The sequence below is a fragment of the Marmota marmota genome, unplaced genomic scaffold (genome assembly GCF_001458135.2).
Source record: "Marmota marmota marmota unplaced genomic scaffold, marMar, whole genome shotgun sequence".
Taxonomy (NCBI): Eukaryota; Metazoa; Chordata; class Mammalia; order Rodentia; family Sciuridae; genus Marmota; species Marmota marmota.
In genome coordinates this window covers 12,234,386-12,246,592 of record NW_026000005.1, presented here as the reverse complement: position 1 = coordinate 12,246,592, position 12,207 = coordinate 12,234,386, and the positions used below count along the sequence as shown (strand labels likewise).

General features: G+C 38.5%; 1 long non-coding RNA gene across 1 annotated transcript in view; it reads right to left on the bottom strand.

The window, feature by feature from the left end:
* Positions 1-707: 707 nt before the first annotated feature.
* LOC125618160 overlaps positions 708-12,207 on the bottom strand; it is a 42,811-nt gene continuing 31,311 nt past the window's right edge. Inside the window, exons 2-4 of the long non-coding RNA XR_007349407.1 lie at positions 8,400-8,487; positions 4,691-4,798; positions 708-991 (exon numbers count right to left, since the gene is read on the bottom strand). This is a non-coding gene — a long non-coding RNA (uncharacterized LOC125618160). The remainder of the gene's footprint in view (positions 992-4,690; positions 4,799-8,399; positions 8,488-12,207) is intronic.

The window sequence follows — 12,207 nt, the reverse complement described above, 5'->3', positions numbered from 1 at the left end:
GGAAGGGAAAGGGAAGGGGAGGGGGAGCGCTCACAAGTTCAAAATTAAAAAAAGAAAAAAAGAAAACCCGAACCACTCCGCACGCCAGCCGGGCTCCCAAATGGGCGACCGGGAAGCAAAGGTAAGAACTGCCTTCTTTGGATAAAAGGAAGAAAAAAAAAAAAAGACAGTGAGGGGACACCTCTGTCCTGAGTCCCGCTCACACACACACGCGGGCGCGCGCCCAGTCTATCCTGGACTCGGAGAAGGGATCTGCTGTGACAGCAAAACGGGAAAGAAAACTGCAACCGCACACACCGCGTCCCAAACTGCGACTGCCGAACGCGCCCGCGCGCCGGTAGACTACCAGGCAGCCACGCCCCTTGTGACGTCAAACGGCGTCGGCACGCCCACCACCACGCCCGCGTGGCGCAGGGTCGGGGAAACCAAGGGATGGAAAAGAACCAACGACGCCCACGCAGCTTCCTTAGCTCCTCCCCCGGGGCTGTCAGTGCTGGCCCCGCCCCCCAGCCTGCCAATCCGCTTTCGCCCCCGCCCTCCGTCGCTGCGCAACGTCAATTCTTCCCTGCTTAACTTTCCTGCTGCAGGCTTTTACTACAAGCTGGCCAACGTCAGGGTCTTCTTCCCTTTCTCTCCTTGCCACTCAGCGTTCGGTCCCCAACCCATGCCCTTTGGTCCTGTGGTCACGGGAACGATTGAGTTTAGGATTCAGCGGGTGCAAAAGTATGCAATTGAATTAGAACAGGGCTCTGGCATGGTTAGCTGTGTTCAGGATCAAGGAAAAACGGGCTGGGATGGTGAATGGTTCCATGGTTGTAACATTGGAGTTTTCGGACCAGAAGGGAATTTGGAGATCAGCTCAGCTTCACCATTTTAAGCATATTTAAACTGGGATCCAGAAAGATGAGGGTTGCTTGATGAAGATCATACAGGCAGCTCAACAGGCAGGTCTTCAACACAGACCATCCTACCTGGTCTTTCACTTTTCACTCTACAAAACAAAGAAGATAGACAAGCAGTTAAATATCTTTGCAGACAGGTTTCCTTCGTCATTTGACTTTTCTTTTAATTTACACTTGTTTTTATACAATCAAAAGTAATCATATATCAGCGTCGGGAAACCCTGAAACATAACCTGAAGAAAGAAAAAAATGTGCTTTAGAAACAAACCTGGCCTTGAACTGTTTACCAATTGTGTGACCTTTGGTCCATAATTTAATCATCAGAAAAACAGACCTGGGATCCCTACCTCATAGAGGATGAAATAGGATCAGAAAACATTTAACTCGTGTCTAGCAAATGGTTGATGGATACTCAATATTTTCTAGTAGCCAATTTTCTATTATTAAAGGAAAGAGTAATCGCTTAACACTGATCTTTTCATGGGTCCTTTATAGGGAGTGCTAATTTTAATCCCCATTTTAAGGATGAGAAAACTCACCAGAAACCACATAGCTGGAGAATGATCAAACTGGGTTCTGAATGTAGGCAATCTTTACTCCAGAGGTCTCCCGCTAAGAAATATTTTTATATTTAAAGTTCAGTGGTGGGATTATTTAAAACGATGGAAGAAATAAGGTGGTAGCAAAAGGACAACTAAAAATTAATTCTTAAAAAAAAATAAGCATCTAGTTAACTGATCATCAACAGAAATGTTGGGAGGCATGTCAAAGAATTTGTATGTAAGAAACATTCAAGTTTTTTCTCCTTTCTGATTATCTGCAAGAATAGCTATATTATTACCCTAAAAAAAGTTTCAAAAATAATCACAACATTAGTAAGAGAGTCAAGATTTTTTTCTAAAGAAGCAGAAGCTTCCAGTTCACAGACAAAAGGGCTCAGAGTGCCAAAGACAATGATGTAATATTGGAAAATGGTGTAAAATAATATGATGAGCATGATTTCTACATCAAATGAAAACATGCCAGTTAATGGCAGAACTAAGGTCCAACCTTAGGTCTCCCCCAGACTCCAAATCCAGAAAAGAACTTCCTGTTCACCATGGTTATCTGACAGACACTTCAATCAGACATTCCTCAAAGCTTATTTTTAATGCAGGCAAAACACTCTCATATGAGCAATATTTAAATCAGAACTTTAAAAAAAAAGTTTGCTGAGTTCTTAAAAAGATACAAACAGGAAACCAATTAAGAATGTTAAGTAGATTTGTGGCCAAGTATTTGGCAAAGAAAGTTAGCCACTCCTGAAATTCTCAGTTATTTACCCCCAGAAAGAGGAGATTATGTAGGGTTGCTCAGACTAATTATGTTGACATTTTATAAAGAGGAAGCAGACACTTAGGAAACCAAGCCCAGCAAAAGCAGAAGCTAGTGCTCTGCTTTTGCTGGCCCAGCCCTTCCCAAATCTCCCTCCCCCACTATACAGCTCAGCTGAACATCTCCTACTTCCTTCCCTAGTAACTCAGCAGTTCTCAGAAAGGAAATGGCAACCATATGCTTTTTCATTAACCAAAACTAAAGACAGCTTTGAGAAACAAGATAGTGCAGGCAGTATTGGAATTTTTTAAGTTAGGCTAGTTGGTTTCAACTACTCCCAAATCACTCCCCAAAGGTGATGGTTAGTGAAAAGAGAAAGGGGATGTGAAGAACAATCACTAGGCAAACAACCTTTCCCAATATTAACGTTCAATTACATAAACAAGGAGATCTGCCACTCAGTGCACCCAGTTAGGTAATAATTATTATATTGCTGATTTTTTAGGATATTCACACTATTACTTCACAGTCTTCTGGTCTTCTGCCTTCTAAAGCTTGTGTGTTCTTTGGACCTTCTTTGTTTTTCACAGCCAAATATAAACTTATTCTAAAATGATGGCCTCTTCTACTTCGTGCCCAGAAACTCAACACCATAAATTTTCATGAAGGGATTGCTTAGGGAGACTCAGTATGATACAGAAAAGCATCCACTAGAATTCTGTATTAAAAGGTTTTCAATATCTCATTGATAAAAGTCCTCATTGATAAAGGTTTCATGTAAATTGTGTCCAGCACCCACTACCTATACTCACTTACAGGCTTTAGTTTCTGGAATTATTAAAATCATTCCTACGTGGCACTATCCATTTATGTAAAACAATTACAAGAAATGGGCGTGGTAGTGCATGCCTGTAATCCCAAGGGATTCAGGAGGCTGCAGGCAGGAGGATTGGAAGTTCAAAGCCAGCCAGCCTTAACAACTTAGCAAGACTCTGTTCCAAAAAAAGAACTGGGTATGTAGCTTAGTGGTAAAGCACCCTGGGTTCAATCCCCAGTACTAAAAAAAATAAAATAAAATAAAAAAGCAAAAAAATAAAATAACCACCACCACCACCATTACCAACAAAAAAAGAACTAGAACTATTACAACATCAAAAAAAACAGCTCAACAAGGACTGTTTGATAATAGATGGTTAGTGTGGTGAAACTAAGAATAAAAAAAATTTAGAAGAACCACAGTGTTCTCATGTTACATAAATAATCCACTTTGTAACATAATTGGCAAGGTAAAAAAAAAAAAGTCTTAATTTTCTTTAAAAGATTTAACCAAAAGGCTCAGAAATAATGTTTAGTTATAAATGCAGTAGTAGCTACACAAATCAGAATGATCAATGCTGACACACCCTGAGCATCTGCTCTGTGCCAGGCCTATTATACTTATAAGCACTTACCACTTAATATGTTACTTAATATGTAAAATGATTGTTCTGATTTTATAGTGAGTTATGGAGGTATGATTTTAAATTAACTGGTACATATAACTTTTTCTAAAAACAAGTTATTTGTCCTAACATGTCCCTTCTTCGATTATCTAAATGGGTAATTTAATTTCTCAAAGGTTTTGTAAATCACCGTGACAAATTCAGTAACATGTGATCCCCGGTGTCTGACTATGTGGAGGCAGTGGAATCTACTTGTGAGAAATAACTTTGTAGTTTCTCTTAATCCCTAAACAGATTAATTCAAATCAACTGATTATCTTTTTAATGACAGAGGCTTCTACATTCTCAAAAGCTTCTTCAAGTGTACCATACTTCTAAAAAGTTGCTCAAATTTATCATTTATGAAAAATAAAAATATTTCCATCAGAACTAACAGGGCAAAATATTTTTTTACTGGTGGAAGATTTATTTAATTGGTTCAGATATCATGGTCCTCATACTTTAATGGATATTGTAGAAAATCCAACATATCACATATACAAACTGAGCAGTAAAGGTTTTTGCAGAATAAAAAGTCCTGCAGAATTCTAAGAATACTGTATGGTGCTGATGTTCCCAGAACACTGGGAATGAACAGATATGAATGAAGAAAACAGTGTATAAATCTAGCTTTCATGGTCTCAGAGCCCTACTCTTTAACAGGCCTTACAAAAAGTATGTGAGAGACCCTATCATCATGCCTGACACATGTTAGAGTGGACTTGAGGACTATACAGAATTCTGACTTACTATCATAGTTTCTCTATAGTAAAAATAGATGCTCTCTTATTTTGGAGCATTAGCAAGCGCTCTCTCTCTCTCTCTCTCTCTCTCTCTCTCTCTCTCTCTCACACACACACACACACACACACACACACGTAAATCACCAGGAAGAAACAATACATGTTTCCACACAAACCCCTAATTAAGAGCATTTCTTATATGAGCAAAGTGTGTCCCAGGTGGAAGGATGCTTCCAGATAAAGTACTTACTTGAATCCTTCATTTTGTGTATTAAAGAACACAAACTGGGAGATAACAGGATTACCACCTTCGTCTCCTAATGAACTAATGGATCTCAGTCATAATCACCAAAGGCCGCTAATATCACAAAAAGAGAGACAACCAGTTCAACCAATTAAATCAGAATCCCTCAAGGTGGGACACAGGCATTAACATATTTTAAAGTTCCCTAGGTAATTTATAATGTAACTAACTCTGAGAACTACAGCAGGTAAAGCAATTTGTTTTCTCAGAATTTTCTTTCTCTTTCTTCCCCACATACTTCTTAATACTCTGGAACAATGTTTCCCTTATACTAACTAGGGAAAACCTGTACTGATGAATTTCTAGGAGTGAAATAATTGAGTATTTAAGACTTCTGATATATATTATCAAATTACATCTTGGGAATTTAGAAGAGACTTACACTTCCATTTGGTCTTTATATAGGCATTAAACTTAATTCATTAATTTATCCAACAATTTTTTATTAAACAATCAATAATGTGCCAGCACTGAGACTGCATCTGTAAAAAGTCATACAAAAATCCCTGACATCATGGAGCTTTCATTCTAAGGGGGCAGAAAGACAATAAAATAAATAAATTATATAGTATGAGAGAGCATGATGAGTACTAAGGTGAAAATTAAGCAAGGGAGGGGAAAGAGATATTGCAGGTAGAGATGCAAAGAGTGGTCAGAGAAGGGGATACTTGGGTGAAGATACAAAAGAGGGAGCAAGAAACCCAGGTGGACGTCTGAGTTTAGACAGTCCAGACAGAGAGCCATTGAAAAGGTGTGACCACATCTGGTTTTTTTGCAGGAACAGAAAGAAGACTGCTGTGGCTAGAAGAGAGAACAAGGAGAGAGTTTAGAAGTTGAGGAGGAAGAGGGGGTGTATCATATATGAGGACATTTTTATTCTGCAACAGGAATCTATTGGAGTGTTTTGAGCACTGATCTGACATGCTAACCTGACTTAGGAGTCATTCTGACTGTTGGCTGAAGAACAAAAATAGCAAGGGTAAAAAAGAGGAAAATCAGGAGATTTCATATTGATCCATTTGAGATGTGGAGTACAAGGGTGGTAGCAGTGACCATGGGACAAGATGATCAGCATCTGGATCTCTGTGGAAGATGGAATCACTGTGTTACTGAAAGCACAGTATGAGAAAATGAGTCAAATATGACTTCCAGATTTTGGGTCTAAATAACTAGAAAGATGGTGTCATTAACTGACATGGAGAAGGCTGCAAGTGGAACAACTTGGGGGGCTGTAGAAAGACAAGGAGCACCATTTTAGATATCAAAACTGAAGGTTATGGTGACCTTGACAAGAGCAGTTGCCATGAAGTTGGGGGAGGGCAAAAGTCTGAATGGATTGAGTTTAAGAGAGAACAAAAGTGCAGGAATTAGAAATGTCAAGGAGGTATATGTCAGTTCTTCCATGAAGCCTGCTGCAGAGGAGAGCAGATATGGAGGAACAACTTGGTGGGAAGTAAGACAAAAGGGATTTTTTTTTAAGAATGTGAAAAAAAAATATGTGATATTATGACTGTAAGCAGTAGGGCATAATCCAGTTGAGGGGGGAGGGTCAGATTGCTGGAGACACATCCTTGTCTTTGAGTAGGTGAGAGGGCATGGGAACTAGAGCCTTTGGGGAGGGGTTGCCTGGGAGCAGAGACAGATCTTCTGGAACTGGAGGAAGGTGGGCTGATACAGTAAAAGGTGTGTGTGGAAGTTCTGTGTCAAACAAGCAAACCCATCAATTTAGAGTGAAGATGGGAAGGAGGTGCTGGAAGTTTGCAGTGTGAGGAGAGGGTATGAAATAGTGATTGGGGAATGTGGGAGACTGAATGAACCAGGCAAATACATTACAATTTTAGAAGCAGACTGAAGTCTCACTTGAAGGCAATTAACAGCCAATTTAAAGTTAGACCACTGCACATGGTATTTTTCATCAGACACTTGCATCTGTGAAGGTTTAAGACTGACAGGCTGGGAATTGGATGTAACCAGTATTGCAGTTTTGACAAATGATAGTAACATGCTTTTTTGTGTGACGTCTGTTGTATAAGTCTTTCCTAGTTTGTGATTTGCCCTTTCCTTTTATCTGTACTTTAAGTCCAGAACTCTATATTTTTATATGGTCAAATATGTTTTCTTTTCCTATGGTATTTTCTGTTGCTTTTTGATGAGGTAGTCCTTCCTCTTAAGGGATGATATAAATGTTCTTCTGTCCCATTTCCCATTTGTTATAGTTGAATTTTTAATTCTTTAATTTATTTATATGTATGCTGTGATGCAATAATCTGATATAATTTTCATCAAAAAGTTAATTTTACTAGCATTACTTAGAAACAATTCCTTACCCTTACATTTGCAATTCATTTCTGTGTGGGTGGGTGTGTTTGTGTGTATGTGAGTGTGTGTGTGTATGTGTATGTATAATTTTTTTGTACTGGAGACTGAACACAGGGGCACTTTACCACTGAACAATATCCCCCCCCTTTTTTATATTTTAGTTTGAGACAGGGTGTTATTATTTAGATATCAAGCATCCATCAAAAGCCCATGTATATCCCGGTGGCTTGGGAGGCTGGCGCAGGAGGACTGAGTTCAAAGCCAGCCTCAGCAATGGCGAGACTCTAAACAACTAAAATACAAAATAGGCTGGGGATGTGACTCAGTGGTTGAGTGCCCTTGAATTAAATCCCTACACCAAAAAAAAAAAAAAAAAAAAAAAAGCTCATGAGACAATGCAAGAAAGTTTTGAGGTGAAAATATTGGGTTAAGAGAATCTTAATTTAATCAGTGCAGTAACCCCCTGATAAAAATTAACTAGGTGGTAACTATCGGCAGGTAGGGTATAGATGGAGGAGGTTGGTCATTGGGTGTTATCTTGGGGTTTATATTTTGTCCTTGTTGAACAGAGTAGTCAGTCTCTCTCTCTCTCTCTCCCTCCCTCCCCCTCTCCTTCCCTCCCCCACATTGAGCTGCCTTCCTCCACCACACCCTTTCACCATGATGTTATACCTTTCCACAGGCTCTGAGAAATGGAGCCAGCTGTCTATGCACTGAGACCTCTGAAACTGTGAGCCACAAAATAAATTTTTTCTCTTCAAAATTGTTTTTGTCATGTCTTATGTTTACAGCAGTAAAAAAATGCTGACTAAAACACAGGTTCTCACTAAATTGCTGGGGGGGTCTTGCTAGGTTGCTGATGGTCCCACTAAGTTCCTGAGGCTGACCTCAAGCTTGAGATTCTTCTGCCTCAGCTTCCAAGTTGCTGGAATGACAGGCATGAGCCACTACATCCATTTGAAAGGTATTCTCCTATTATACTTTTCTATTTTATAAACTTAAGTTCCAGGTTATTGCTCTCTTCTTGGTCACTATTTTCTCTGGCTAGTCTCAGTATTTAACATGCTTTAACTATTACCTAATTCTCTAGCATCTAATAAGCAAATACCAACTTCCAGTTCCATTTTTCAAGCATTCTTTAACCATTGTTGCTTACTTTATTTTTTAAAAAATGCTATCATGATTTAAAATCCTTGCATGGTTTGTTTAGAATTGGAAAAAGCCTAAAAATTACTTGGGACATACTGATTTCTCAATAATGTTCAAGTTCCCCTTTCAGAAACATGCTATGATCCCCTGTTCTAGTCTTTCGAATTTTACTGGCTTGATTACTCACTCATGTTTTTACATCCTTTAAATCCCCTTGAGGTCAAAGTTTTGCTTTGATTTTGATTTTGCTGGAATGTTTCCTCATGTAAGTTCTCCTGAAAGAAAAGAAGGTACCTTCTTATACTCACATATCCAAAAATGTGTGATATTTTATTCCTCACACATCCTTAGTAGTTACAGAAGAGTTATACTGTAGTCCTTTTCTCTTAATATTTACCATAAGGCTAATGGATTCTCTTGAAATATGAATATAGAAGAAAAAACGTTTTAAATTATAAATGTCAAAAGGGAGAGGTTTATTAAACAAGTTAGTGTATCATTAGTAGGGTAATCAAGGCCTATTTTCTAAATGAAGTAAATATACATGTCCTGATAAGAAAACAAGAACATGTAGGAGAAACAAAAAAAAAGGAAGTTGCAAGACTGGGGGTACAGCTCAGTGGTAGAGTGCTAGCCTAACACATGTGAGGCCCTGGGTTTGATCTTGATCCTCAGCACTACACACACACACACTGCACTATATATATATATACACTACAATTAGATTTCTTTTTTTTTTCTTTCTTTACTGTGCTGGGGGTTGAACCCAGGACATCAGGCATGCCAGACAAACACTCTACCACTGAGCCACAACCCTACCCCCCATTTCTATACTATATAAATGCAACAACACATACCAAATATTAATGAATTACTATGGAGATTAGAACTAAGATGTGGGACAGAAAAAAACTGTTTCTGTTTTGCACATTTTACATGATTTGAAGTTTTAAAATTGTCCTATTAATTAATAGGTATATGGCTTTTTGCTATTAATGCCTATATTTATTTCACCTTTTTTTAAAAGTCTTTATTTCACTTGACACTGTTAATCCTACTCCCTACTGTACAGTGGATGCTTTGCCTCGCTTAACTATTCCCATAATGCACTATACTTATCCCAATATAATACACTATACTTATTCCATTTATAGGAATTTTTGTTTTTGTTTTGGTACTGGGGACTGAACCCAGAGTTGCTTTATGATTGAGCTACATCTCCAGTCCTTTTTATTTTATTTTTGAGGCAGGGTCTCCATAAGTTTCCCAGGCTGACTTCGAACTTGTGATCCCTTCCTCAATCTCCAGACTCACCGGGATTACAGGCATGTGCCACTGCACGGGAGAGGAATTTTCACTTTAATTAATGTACACACTGCCTTTTTGTCTATTTCTTCCAACTAAAATGAAAAGTTGTCATTTTATACCTTATAAAGCACATGTTCAATAAGTGTTTGTTAAAAGTTTCTGTATGATTTGAAAGGGGATATGTACCATCTAGTTGACAGGAAAGTAAAAGAGGCTGTACTCAGAAGGGAGAAAAGGAAGTGAGATGCAGGTAGAAAGTCCTGATGGTGAGCTGTGTCCATTGGGTGGGTAGTGAAACCCCATGGGAATGGTTAACCATCTCAGTAGGGCAAAGGGAACAGACAGAGACTAGTGTGAGAAACTATGCAAGAGCAGTAAGAAGGTAACCATCCTTCTCTATTTAGGGGAATTCCACATTGACATAGGGAAATATTACCTAAATGTCTTTCTCTAGTGACTCAGTTGTTTAGCTATCTCTTGTGGGTGGGACAAATAGGAGTGGCATGGAACTTTTGAAGGGGAAGTTGGAAGGCAAATATTATTGTGAAAGTCATAACTGAATCGTCTAGTAGGCTTGCTGCTGAAAGAAAGAAAACCCCCCAAATATACATCTATATGCATGCAGAGGCTTAAAAAAAATGGAAGTTCATTTCTTCTTCATGGTATAGTCTCAAGGTAAAAAGCATGGGTCTCATGCAGACACTCAAGGACTCAGATTCTCTCCATTTTCTACTTCATTGTTCCCTAAAATGACCTCATAGTCAAAGTTGGGTTGTATCCACACTCAATGTTCCAACCCATAGAAAAGAAAACGGAGGAACTCCAACTCAAATGACTTCCATTACAAGGCAGAGATGACCCAGAAAGTACACACTATGTCACGTTATACATTACTCCAACTTACACCCCACAGTCATATCCAGCTGTGAAAGGTGTTAAAGATATCATTTCTAGCTGAGTGGTCATGTATCTCATTTTATCTCTATTTCTATGGAAAAAAGAAGGTATCCATTTTGGAGGAGAAGTAGAAGTATTCACCCTATTCAAACAAACAAACAAATATTGTGTTCTTAGTTGACTTGAAATTCTTAGGGCTGTCCAATTATGCATGTGCAGTACACAAGCCAAGGATAATACAGGGAAATTAAAGCTGAATGCATTCCATTTGGAGAACCGTCCTTTATTATGAAATAATATTCCTATTTTTATATTAAAATATATTTAATGAGGTGGGGATGATGATTTTTTTAAGTAAAGTAGAATGTTTTTTTATTTTTTTAAGTAAAATGGAAATTACATTAGTATATCCAGAAGGTAACCATTCTTAAAATCCTTAACTGGGAGCCAACACTTCATTTGACAACCAAACACAAAGGGTCAGCAGAGGGGCCAGTAGATAAAACTGTTACTATACCTACTCCTCCTTCAACATTAAAGGTGGCTTCCCACCCTCAGAGTAAGTTTCTTAAACTCTCTTCATCTGACACAGCATCTCCCTGTCCATAGTTGGATAGGTCCCTCCACCACTAGATATCCATGGTGTACTTGGTCCCGGTATAGCATTCATCATACTGCAAAAGTTCATATTTCTCTCCTTCTGCTTGAATATGAGCATGCCAAGAATAAGTACCATGAACTCATTAAAAGTATTATCTCTTTCCAATATGAAAATATCTTTATTAGTTTGCTAGGGCCACCAAAACAAAATACTAAAGGTGGGTGGCTTAAACAATGGAAATTTATTTTCTCACTGATTTAGAGGTTAGAAATCTAAGGTGTCCGTACACTTGGTTTCTTACGCCTTTCTCCTTTGCTTGCTGATGACTATCTTCTCACTGTGTCCTTGTGTAGCCTTTCCTCTGTGTTCTGTGTCCTTTGTCCCTTGGTATGTACAAACTTCCTCTTCTTACAAGGATATCCACTAGTCATATTGGATTAGGATGCACCCCAAACAGCCTCATTTTAACTTAATCATGTCTTTAAAGACCATTTCTCCAAATACAGTCATATTCTGATGCATTGGAGGTTAGAGCGTCAACACCTGAATTGTAGAGGCATACATTTTAGCTCATAACAACATCTTCATTATTTTTTGCTAATTATAAAATTAAACTATATTTTCAAAAGCAAATTATACAGAAGTGTGTAAGTAGAAGATCTAGAAACGTAGCTTTCACTGCTTACCTAGCATGTGCAAGGCAACCCTGGGTTCAGTCTCTAGCAATGCATAACACACATACTTTCATGTGCACATGCACACACACACACACACACAAGCTTTGTGAAGAAATTTAAAGTCTCCTATCATCTTACCCCCTCCCCAAAGCAATGGTTCCCAACCAGTAGGACTGATCAATGTTTCTTGAATGAATGAATGAACGAATGAATGAGCAGTTGTGTGGTCCTGACATTATAGCTGAAGAAATGAGACACCAAGAGGCTGCACAACTTTTTAAGATTATTAAACCAAGTAATAAAAAGAGAACCATAATCCAGTTCTGCCAATTTCCTATCCAATTTTCCTTCTAGAATCCTATACTACATCCTTACTTATGTTTATTTTCAACTTTGAATACTTATGGCCTCATTTCTTTTCTTCTTCTTCTTCTTCTTCTTCTTCTTCTTCTTCTTCTTCTTCTTCTCCTTCTCCTTCTCCTTCTCCTTCTCCTTCTCCTTCTCCTCCTCCT